Raw genomic sequence first — 12764 nt, forward strand, 5'->3', positions numbered from 1 at the left:
TAGTCCAATGGACAGTAAAATGACCAGAAGTGGTACAACAGTTCAAGAAGATTCAAAATGTCCATCTGAGATGTCGCTAACAAGTTCAATGTAGGCTGGTTTTGTGCAGAAAACCATGAAGTGCTAGGTTATATGGTTACAAGGCAAAAAACCAAACCGAAATGAAAATCGAAACGCCACTGCAAAAACACGCACCGGAAACTTTACATGAAGTTGATCACCAAATCATGTTGCATCGTGATACCTACATACTTCAAGGCTGACTTCCGTCAACTTCCTGGCAAGAATATTTCGTTGCGATATTCCGAGGATGTCCAAACGAAAAGTTATCAAAATTTTCAAAGAAGGCAGATGATTTGCGGATGGTAAGTAAGCGCTTCCTGCACTACTTCCGGAAGAATCAACGCGTGATTTACACCGAAGAGTGCCCGAAGCGTATTTTACCATTTATAGGAAAATACAAAGTATCAATTTGTTTGGCCTCATCTGGCGTCCCGCCACTACGCTCGAAAGTGTTGGAGGTACTGAGCTAACGGAGTTAAATTTGTGCCAAAATATATGAACGCACAAAATTTACTGAACTTCACCCATTAAAATTCTGCAATTGTGAAGACAAAACTTCGCAAATATCCCAAAATTAGTAAAATAGAGCTGAGTTGAAGAAAATTTGGGTAAACAACAAAACACTGGGAAAATCGATTGTACAAAATTTGATAGGTGAAGAAAGGAATATGGTGCATTCGGAATGGGTATGAAATCGAATAAAACAAATGTTGTAAATCATAACTCATTGAAAGTTTTTCGTTCCCTGTAAGAAAATCCTGATAATCGGTTTGATTTTGGTGAGTAAATATGTGTGTGGCATTTTATCGAATACACCTTTACACAACAAAAGTCATTTGCAATCTTGTGCCTTATACGAAACATGCAGGGACTGTCAAAATAAAATACTGCTCAGTTGAGCTGGTTTTGCAACGTTTCAAAACATTGTCGTAAAAGTAAAGAATCGATGAGTTATTAATACTCAACTTATCTGTTTTGTTTGAAACACTTTGAATTCCAAATCACCAAAGGTCAGATGCGTGGATATTGCAACGCCGTAATTTATTAAACACACAGCTATTTGAAAGATGTTGCACGCACTGCTTGGGAGCTAGAAGTGAGGAATGAGACATTTCACATCACATAAGAAATTAAAAGTGAGAAGTAGAAAGTGAATATAGAAGTGAGAAGTAAAAATGAGAAGTTATAAGTGCAAAGTGAGAAGTAAGAAGTAGGAAATAATAATTGAAAAGTAAGAAGGAGAAGGAGAAGGAAAAGAGAAGAGCAAGAAGTGTAAAGTAATAGTGAGAGTTAGACTTCAGATATGCAAAGTGAGAAGTGAAAAGGAACAGTGAGAAAAGAAGTTAAAAGATCATATTATGAAGTGAAAATGAGAAGTAAGATGTAAGAAGTGAGAAATGAAGTAAATAATCGTAGGAGAAGTGGAAAGAGGAAGGAAGAAGACAAGCAAGAAGGAGAAATGAGAAGTGAGAAGTAGGAAGGAGAAGTGAGACAGGAGAAGGATGAAAGAGAAGGAGAAGGAAGAAGTGAGACATGACAAGTGAAAAGTAAGAAACTGAGGAGTAAGAAGTGAGAAAGGATATGACAAGTAAGATGTGGGAATTGAAAATTGTTTAATTAATCCTTATACCTTTTTTTCTCACATCTGTTTCTGTTTTTCTGCCCTCCTTTTCATTGTTATTATTTCCTTCATCCTTATTCTGTCTCTTCCATTCTTTCTTTCATCCTTATTCTTCCTCTTCCTTCATCTATATCCAATTTCTCTTCATTTTTCCCTTTTTATTCTTATCTTTCTTCTAGCTTCTTCCTTCTTCATTCTTCCACCTTTATTCTTCATTCTTTCTTTTTCTTCTTCCTTCTTCCCTTTTTCTTAATCTTTATTCCATCTTTTTTCTTCTTCCTTATACTTCTCTTCACTCATTTTTTCTTTCTTTTTCTGTCTTTTCTTGCATATCGTCTTATATCTCCAGTCACTTTCACTTCTCAACACTTCACTTTTCACTGCTCACTACTCACTTCTTATTTCTCATTTCGCAACTATCACATCTCACTACTCATTACTGACTTCCCAAGTAACATTTTAAGTTTTATAACGATCATGAGGCTCTCCTTGGCGTGCGGTAAGACGCGCGGCTACAAAGCAAGACTATGCTGAGGGTGGTTGTCTGATTCCCGGTGCCGGTCTAGGAAATTTTCGGATTGAAATTGTCTTGACTTCCCTGGGCATAAAAGTATCATCGTGCTAGCCTTCATGATATACGAATGCAAAATGGTAACCTGACTTAGAAACCCCGCAGTTAATAACTGTGGAAGTGTTACGAACACTGAGCTGCGAGGCAGCCTGTTCCAGTGCGGGATGTAATGCCAATAAGAAGAAGAAGAAGAAGAACGATCATGAATACCATTATACAGATGTGATCGACTTGCGGTTAGCGATAGTTTAGTAAGTCACACCACAGTTGTTGTTACTCACTGAGAAACAAGTGGTGTTGCTTTTGCTGTACACTCTCAAAAATTCCCACTACTCACTTTCACTACTCGCAATCTCATTTTTTCAACTTATTGGCTAAATGGCATCTGGCCAAACGATATTCGACAAATTTATATTTGCCTCCTTAGCTGTGCGGTAAGACGCGCGGCTACAAAGCAAGACCATGCTGAGGGTGGCTGGTTCGATTCTCGGTGCCGTCTAGACAATTTTCGATTGAAACTGTCTCGACTTCCTGGGCATAAAAGTATCATGTGTTAGCTTCATGATATACGAATGCAAAATGGTAAACTTAGGAACCTTAGAAAGTTAACAACTGCGGAAGTGCTTAATGAACACTGTTGCGAGGCGGCTCTGTCCCAGGTGGGGATGTAATGCCAATAAGAATAAGAAGATATTTGGCAAATGGCCTGAAATCGTGTGTTTGCAGGAGCGTGTCATTTGGCAGTAAAGTACTGCGGACCGAAACTGTTTACCCTTGAGATATCAATAAATTAAAGGAGGCTAAAGGTAATTAATGTAGAAATAATTTATCTTGTCCTGTTCAGATACTTGGCAGTTAGCTTTAAGTCATAAAATGGAAAGAAGGCTTTGAAATTAAAACAACAAAAATCAAAACAAATCGCCACCCACCAAACGCGGAGTTTTTGCCGCCATTTTGTTTTCGGCAGAGATTATTGCAACAAAGTAACTGTATTTCTTTGCTAATTGCAAATTATCACACAAGTTAAGAGGAATACAAATCGAAGGGATCGCCTCAAGATGTGTATCGAATTGTTTTACAGTGGTAGTTTAGTCAATCAGACTGTTTCAATTCAAATATTTAATTAAAAAGAGCTGTACGGATTTTGATCCTTTGATTTGAAATCCGTCCACGGTATGTGTTTCGCCTTTGGCTTATTGAAGTCCTTATCTAGGCTCCTTCCCCAGAAGCTTGTTTCATGCTCTTTCCATTGACATTTCCTGTTCCTTCCTTCTCCTTCCATTTCCTTTATCATCAAGTAAATGATGAAAAAGACGTTTTATATTAGGGAGCATGCCAACGTTCTAAAACCTGAAACGTTATGACGCTGGGAGTTCTGCTGTCCCAGAAAAGGTTTAGACTAGACTCCCGTGCTTCTCTGACCAACGGAGCCTGGGGGCAAAGCCTCTATTCTTCCAGGTTCCTAAGCGTGCGAGCGTGGGAGATTCAGGCACTGCGCGTCGTAGCGGATGGTCGTTGAATGACCTGGCGGTCGTTGGTCGATGGTCGTCGAATGACCCGAAGTTCGTTAGTTGGGTCATTCCGGAATTTTCCGGTTGACGGAAGCCACGGCATTGTGGTACGATGCGTGAGAAAATTGGGACGAATAATAGCTGTCGTGGTGGAGCCGTATGACAAATGGCGTTCGTGGTGGTGCCATCCGTCGGTTCGACTCTGGTTGCGAGTTGGTTGTTCGTTCTATTATCTCGTACCTCGACTGACCGCTATCTTCCTTTTTTGCTTTCTTCGTCGAAGCTTCTGGAGCTCATATGTTTAGACAACCGTATTAATTTGCCACCCATTTTTCCAAAGTTCACCGCGTAGACACTAACTTGACAAATTATTTGGCCAACCCGCCAACCATACGCTACGACGCTGGGGATGAAACTTTCTCAAAAGTAGTTCTGCTGCTTCGTTTGTCCTTCATTCCGAAAATGCCTACCATCAGTCTAAATCTATCAGAACATATCCTCGATCTACTCTAATTGTGGTAAAAAAACATCAAATGACCCTTTCCTTTAACAGTTCCAAATTATGCCAAATGTCCGTTATGCCAAATAACACACTTTTGTTGTTGCTTAAAATTACGCCCAATGACCAACTTTTTGTTGCATTTCAAAATTATGCCAAATGGCGTTATGCCAATGACTTTATATAAGGAGATCAGATCAGTTACATGTACGAAAGGGTATGGTTTCGTACATGTAAACTGATTCTGATAACATCGAGTTCACGAGGTGAAAATGCATTGGAAAATTACTTCGACTTAGTGAAGGAAGGCATCGACTTACGGAGGGAAAGCAGTATGGTAGATTCAAGGGACTTTTAATTTCGTCGAGTTTCAATAATGATTACACAGGTTTTAGGAGGGAAGAAGGTTCAAGATGCCGAAAACCTCATTAATAAAGATAATAGGTTCAAGATTTTGTGACAGTATACTAGGTATACAAAAAGTAACAGAGGGGGAGGGGTCTAGAAATCTCAAAAGTAGCGGACGTCATATTTGAATCACATCTAAGGGAAAGTATTTCATTAGGATTTTTTATAATGATAGAAGGTATTAGGGAAGCAGTTATTCAACACCCATTCATCCAATACGTTAAGGTTAAATCCATAATTCGCTCCAATATGAAGTAATGTCGAAAAATTGTGAACCCCTTTCTTCTCACTGAGTATTGTACGTGGATTTACCGACCGTTCGAAATAGTCGCTTCTGAACGGTCGTTGAAATCGCCGTTTTCACCTTCACACCCGTTTTCATAGTAAAATCTGTCAAACTGACAAGTCTGCCACGTGCTTTTGCTGTTTCCTCGACTTCTTTCTTTTTCCGATGTTTTGACATCTGTTTTGATAGATAAGAGCAAACAACAAGGTAATCTACCAAACATTTATTGAGTTTGGCAAACCTTGCTGGAAAAGGAACGTTCTGAAATAGGCAAGTGAACCGACCTTCGAATCCATTGGTCAAGTAAATCCACAATAATGCTTCTTAAATGGATTTTTCTTGTATTAGGCGCAAAGTTGAGGTATCAGCCTTCTGTTTTTAGCGTTTTATATAAAAAGTATTTTGACCGTAAATGAAACATTGCTCGAGCGACCCAACGACCCAGTCAACACAAAATCGTATATGATGTAATATTAAATGTTAAAGATAAGGCGATATACGTACATGTATAAGGGGAAGGGTCTGGTCATTTGGCATAAAGTCATTTGGCATAAGGTCATTTGGCATAAAGGCTATTGGCATAATGGTCTTTGGTATAACTGCAAGAAAAAGTGGGTCATTTGGTATAACGGACATTTGGCATAACGGTCATTTGGCATAATCTCGAACTGTGAAAGGAAAGGGATATTTCATGTAATGTTTAGCGTAGTAAAAGTCGGTTAGGCTTTTTTCTGATAAATTTAGGCTGATGGTAGACATTTTCCGGAAGAACGAAATAAAAACGGCAGCTACTTCCAGAGAGAGATCACATCCATCAATGACTTATTCCGGCACATGCCTACTTTTAAAGTAGGGATTACACCACCATTACTTAATCCGCATGCGCTTAAGACCGGATCAAATCCACCATTTCTTAATCCGTAAGCGCCTAACTTTTAAAAACTCAAGCAAGACACTTGTCGACAGTTACTAAAACCAATCAAATCACATATGAGTTATTGCAAATCAATCTGAATTGTGCTGGGGAAGAGATCACATCTACCATTGATTTATTCCCGGCAAGCGCCTACTTATAAAGAAGGAGTAACATCCACCATTTGCATATGGCAGGGCCTACTTTAAAGAAGGGATCACATCCACCATTGCATTGCCACAATTCAGGCCACACCTACTTTGAAGTACGTAACCGAACGAAGCACATCAGTCCACTTCCTTCATTTAAACACTCAGACGCTCCTTGGAGGTTCTCAATATACGAGATACAGTTGAATTTGCAATCTCAAGCTTATTAGCGATCGATCGGTGGGACGCCTCCGGATTTTGATGGTAGATGCACACATGTTTTTCCCTGACAATTTCTTGTTCTGACGACATGATCACTGTACGAATAACTATGAAACTCTGCAGATGTAAACAATACACTATGAATAAGATTTGCTCAAATTTTCAGGTTTTTACTCATACGGTTTAAATGTTACAGAAGATTTTCTGTGTGCCATTTTTATCGAATACACCCTTTATGTAGTGCACTTATAGCAGAATCTCCTAAAAGAATTGATGGTGTGATGGTTATAGTAAAAAGGTTACAAATCAGAAGGTCCATGGTTCGATTCCTGGTTGGTTTTGTGTTTTTATTTTCATTGTAGCCGCAAGATGTTGCAAATAGGATCCACCGCTTGCGCTTTTTGTATCTCAAAGGAGTTCCAAATACGACGTGTTGTGCATAACTCAGACCTTTACTGCCGCTAACCGCAAGTCGAGCACATCTGTATATGGGCCTCCATATACAGATGTGCTCGACTTGGCAGTTAACATGACAAAATCTGAACAAAATTTGAACATTCAGGTGAGTTGAGTGAGAAGGAAGTGGGAGAGGTGAAGTGAGTAGGGAAAGTAAAGTGAGAAAAGTGGTGTAGATGAACAATGAAGTGGTAAGATGAGACCATGAGTGAGGACAGTGAGTGAAGTGTAAGAAGTGAAGTGAAGTGAGAGTGAAGTGAAAGTGAGGAAGAGTGAGAAAGTGAGTGAAAGGTGATGTTTTGAGAGTGGGAAGTGATGCTGCATTGAAAGTCTTCATGACTTTTATAGAACCAGCATAAAATCAAAATGTTACTGGGGTTGTCATTTCTCACCACTCTCTACCCTTTTAATTCTCACTTCTCGCTACTCTGCCCTCACTTCGAATATCTCATTTTTCATTGTCCACTATTCACATAGCACTTCTCGCTTCACCTAATAAGGGATCAAATTTTACCTTTTCGGCCAAGCCGCATTTCAATAAATGGCCTTTTCGTTCAAACGGTTTTCAACCAAATAAAGCCTGTCCACGTTAAATCTCGGACACCCACCTTCCAATGCGATTTTTAAAAATAATTACAAATAACTGAGAAGATCAATTTACATTGCAGCTGAATCTTTTCGCTTTATGTGACATTTTCAGCATGTTTTAGTTGTCGTCTAAATTGATAAAATGGCAATAAATAATTTGGACATTATCTAAGTGTCCGAAATATAACGTGGACAGGCTTTAAGCCTAAACCGTATTTCTGCATGTTATAAAAAGTGTTTGACATTTGGGAATTAAAAAGCAAATGTGTTCCAGTTCCATATCTCTAAATGTGACAATATGACGGTTCTTGAATCTGGTCTTCCTTCCTTTGGCAGTTTAAGAAGTTCTGCTCACTACTTTTTAACCCCAGTAGCTAATACAGTCAAACCTCCATGAGAAGATATTGAAGGGACAAACGACTCATACAAACAGATATGACACGCGAGAATATCATATATAAAGAATCTATTTTCATCTTCTTCTTCTTCTTCCGCGTAACTCGAAAATGGCTGGACGGATTTTAGTCATTTCTTCAGCAGATATGATATTTATCGTTTCCGACGGGTTTATATGATGTTTCCTTATGCAAAAATTACGCGTAAGGTTGAGTAAATCATGAAAAACTAAAATTAAAATTCACATGGAAATTGCGCATGGGCAGTTTCGCCCAGAGCATTAGTGATTAATCATAGATTTAATCATGATTTATGAATAATGGGTCATTTATTCATTATTCATTAATCATAATCATACAAAAAATATGCTTTATTCATCAATCACTAATCCTTAATCATAGAATTATACATTTAGTCATTAATCACTTATCATATTCATAATTGTTTTGAGTCTATTCATCAATCAACAATCTTAATCATTGCATGCATTGCTTTTATTCATTAATCTTCAATCATAACCATACGACTTCTATACCATTTAAAAACTCAATTTGGTAGTCTTAAGATTTCTTGATTATGGATCATTATTAAAATCATTCAATTTGATTATTCATAAACATTAATCATTAATCATATCTCTCGTTAATCATTAATCATGCTAAAATTGTGTCAATGGTTAATCACGATCGGTATTCGTTAATCATACTCCAATCGTTTTATTGATTAATCATAATCGTTAGTCATTGTCAAAAATGAACTGATCATTAATCATAATCATTATTCATTGTCAAAAATGAATCATTAATCATAATCTATAATCATAGAGTTGAATGATTTAATCACAACCAAGTTAATCATTCATTGGAAGGTTTATTCATTAACGCTCTGCGCCTACTATGCAGGACAACGTCTGCCGACCCGACTAATATCATATATATAGAATATCAAAATCATTCTAAATTTCAGCAGGTAAGTTCTTCTGTATTTTTGCATTAGTTTTTGCTCGTAACCATGCTAAGCATTTACATTTTATTAGAAGAAATGGATAATTTATATGCATTCACACTATGTATACACTCACAGATCAAGCTTCAGGAATTGTTACAAAGTTCGGGTGAAACCAACATAGAAAATGGATAAGAGTGCGCAGGATGCCTTTATTGGGGGTGATCTGACTTGCCAATGTCCCCAAGTCAACCTACTTGGATTTTTGTATGGAATTTATGCTCGTTTGTTTACAATTTGCACTTAAAAAAACTAACACCCCCCCCCCGGCGGGTTTTTCCAATCTACTGGCGAAGTCGTTTAACCTATACATATGAAAGGGCCTTGGGAGTGCGTGCCCGCCGAACAAAAGGTATCTATGTCAGGGTTATGCTGAGTATGCAGTACCAGGTAATAGCAATGTTCTGAATCGTTTTGAATGAAGTACTGTAGAATAAAATTCTTACAATTTTGAAAATAATATGAGAAACTTAGCAATGAAATCAAAATTGAACCAGAAATGCGATCTATGATGCAATACACGCTTGAGAAAACAAAAAAACACCTACCTTAAGATAATTGATATTCCTCACTAATCACTAGATTCAATCAGACTTTTATGTTCCAGGTACGCAGTGTTTTACGTCATTTGTGGCCCGTAATCTGCAACAAAAGAAATCGATATTATAAAAAGAGTCATTGTCTTGATTTTATGGTTTTCCAATTTAATGATTGATTGATTGCTAAAACATCCAGTTCTAGATAAATCGTTATTTCCTAAGATCAATCTTCGAGAAGCGACATGTGCTGTGAATAAGTATCTGGCGGGGTAGTCATAAAAAGCTTCTTCATCACAACCCAGCCAGAGGAAAGTGAAACGATAGTGCAACGCATTCTTCTAGGTAAGTATCCTCAGTTGACCCCCCGAACCGGACTTGCCCGGGAGGATGCGCGTCGCGTCGTCTACTGCAGCAGTCAATTTGCAGATTTATCATCGGAATCACCATAAATACGATCCACTATCCTTCCACTCTTCGAGTCGGTTCGGTGTGGCCGTTCATCAGTGGTGCCAACGGCACTACCATTTTTGTATCTTTCGAGGTCATCAAGCACGACACGGACGAAGTGTTTTTGAACCATCTTCGGTTGGCTGCGGCGGTCGGTCGGTAACTTTATCGAGCATCCCGGAATCCACTGATGACGGCAGGGAAGGATATACGAAGAATCGTTCGTTATCCATTGCATCCATTGTACTCAGCGCCAGTGGTTCTTAAGCCTTGTCATGGGTGGTGATTTAATTTTTTTTGGAAGTCCTTTCTCTTTTAGGTGATTATTACAGAAATTATGTTTCAAAACAATAAATCTGAACCATTCCTCTGATTTGTCAGCGACTTCCTTAGGTAATACTGTTACCGTTAACTGCTGACAAAAAAAAACGCAAAAAAAAAAACAAATGAGTTCAATTTCTTATTACGCGTTTGTTTTAGGAATGAATTTGATAGCAATGAAGTGAAGAACAGAAAAAAGGGTATTTTCAAATTCTTACATTAACAAAAAACACACAGATAGAAAAAGTTGTTGAAATTTACACGAAAGTGATGTACATAAAGGGAATGCCAAAAAGAGCGTAAATTTAAACTACATTATCGCCCGAATGTATGCGATTTGCATTGCATTATGTCACTTTTTATATGATGTATGCTATAGAAACTGACATAATGCTATAAAAATTGCATACATTTAGGGTGTCCTTGTTAGAAAATATCCATGTGCTCCCAAAACAGTGTAACTTTCCATGTCTTTATTTTTTACCCGCTTCTTTGTTTTCATTATTTTTTTTCTGTTTGTCAGCAAATATATTGTGTACGTCTTACTTCGCACGTAACATTTGTGCACAAAGCATCACCTTCACAAAAAAAATAATGAAAACAAAGAATCGAACCCAGCCACCCTCAGCATGGTCTTGCTTTGTAGCCGCGCGTCTTACCGCACGGCTAAGGAGGGCCCAAGTAATATACATTTATAAATAACATAACATCTTATTTATGTTCTTTGAACTGTATCACTCATCTTATACAAACAGATTTGTTTCAAAAGTCGCCCTTGCAAATCCTAAAATTATAAGACGTTATCCGAGCTTTTAGAACGTGAACAGTTTGAGAAGTGCTGTCCACTATCTACGCAACGGAACTAAAACAGTGCCGATTCATGTGGCCCGTTGAATTAAAAAACATCAACAACACAAAGCTCAACGGTTGGTCAGTTGTTATTGGTCATTAACTGCCACCTACCTTCCTCCATCCAGCCGAAAGATACTCTGCGGTATGTAGATAGAGGTTGACGACTCGTACGTGAGAGGAAGTGCTATCTCAAGTACACAATACCAAATTCGTCAGCTCGCGGATTCGACCCGGCTGGTTGTTGGGTGCAAAATTCTCCGTAAGTAACAATAGCCACTGCGTCACGACTGCCACCATAATTCATCGAGTAATTTAATTGCATCTTCGGGCTCAACCGACGAACCCGCTTCTGGATGAGCCATATAATTGCCCGGATGGGATGCACTTAAGATGTCTGGCGTAATCAATTAGGGTTTTGACAACCGGGAAGCAGCCGAACGCCTCAGTAGGACCCAAATATATTGGGTAAAGAACGGAATTGAAGCCATCCAGGCATTCTCGGACATCTAGCAAATGTTATTGATTGCCCATATATCGAAAAATCATATCTTCGACGCAGGCGCACATTTGAACCGCTTTGAACCGGTCAATCGACAGAAGCGAAGAACCACTCGTCGCCTCAGATTGGTAGACACATAAAACCACTTCTGGAAAAGGAGGTTACCTTCCCGACGCCTTTTAAGGAGTCGTCAATGATCTATCCATGTTGGCTGGGTCGGTGACGCCGCGCGCACGAGCTAGAATAATCGTCTCCGCCGCGAGAACGAAACCGAGTGGGGAGCGCTGATGTTTGCTGGATGATAAGATTGCGGTAATGAAGCAAAAACGAACAAACGTTTGAGCGGATGTTTGTATAGCAAAAAAATTGAGGAACTATGGCCCAAATTGATTGCACTTCAAGTAAGATGTGCATGACGATTTCGATTTTAGCATGTCATTGCGGCGATAATAATTGTATTTTGGTGAACTTAATTTAAGAATTCTTCGAATAATTTGGACCTTGCAATGCAATCGTGATCCACGGGGAAAAAAGCATAGTCAAACTCAATTAGCTGAAGTACAAAACTCAATCACAAAACCGTAGAATCGTGCAGGCTACTGATTATAATTTGATAGATTGTAATGTGCAGGAAACTTTGTATGGAAAATCACATCTGAAAATCTGATAAATTGCGTCTTTAATTGGGCGAAATGACGGCATTGGCAGGTTTTGTTCCATTTATGGGGGGGGGGGGGTTGTTGACCAAATTTTATAAAATTTGGTAACAATATTCTTTAATATGCAAAGAATGCTCAGGCCAAATTTGAGCATAATTAGTTATAGAAAACCCCAATGACAATAAGCTGACAATAAAGCCGTCATTTCCTCTAATTGATTCATCACCAAAGTCAATAACGAATGCTACATTTATATGAGAAAAATCTTGACTCCCTAGTTTTCAAACATAATGTTTTAAAGTGATGCCCATGAAAAAATAAATAAGAATAGTGACGTAAAATGACCGATCGTCACAAACAGAAGACTTGCGTAGGGGCGATGGTTTTAAATGGATCGATCAGCTAATACGAGCCACAGCAATTTCTTATGTCGAATTCGTTTTTAAACCTGGGTCAGTGCCAACCCGAACCCTGAATAAAAAAACATTTTCAGTTCCATCTGTCATTGGATATGTTGGTGTGCGTAGCATCGTGTTTGTTTTGATTCGAAACATATGATCCAGGACATCCAGTGCACTGGCAGTGCGTTGGCCTAATCAGATCATGATAAATAAATATGTTTAAGTGCGTGAACTGATTTTTGCGGATAGTGGAATTTACTTTTGGGTGTATATAAATAGGGGAACTGCTCCTGGAATTCATCTCATGGCTCCGATATTCATCCCATCAAAAACAAAGCAATGTAAAGGAATTTGGATT

The 12764-nt window shown here is 38.5% G+C and overlaps 1 protein-coding gene across 1 annotated transcript in view; it reads left to right on the forward strand.

The window, feature by feature from the left end:
* The window catches only part of LOC134202921 (lipoate-protein ligase A-like), a 285600-nt gene that overhangs the window by 126863 nt on the left and 145973 nt on the right, over positions 1-12764 (forward strand). The gene's annotated exons all lie outside the window — the stretch shown is intronic.

This window comes from Armigeres subalbatus, unplaced genomic scaffold (genome assembly GCF_024139115.2).
Source record: "Armigeres subalbatus isolate Guangzhou_Male unplaced genomic scaffold, GZ_Asu_2 Contig152, whole genome shotgun sequence".
NCBI classification, from domain to species: Eukaryota; Metazoa; Arthropoda; class Insecta; order Diptera; family Culicidae; genus Armigeres; species Armigeres subalbatus.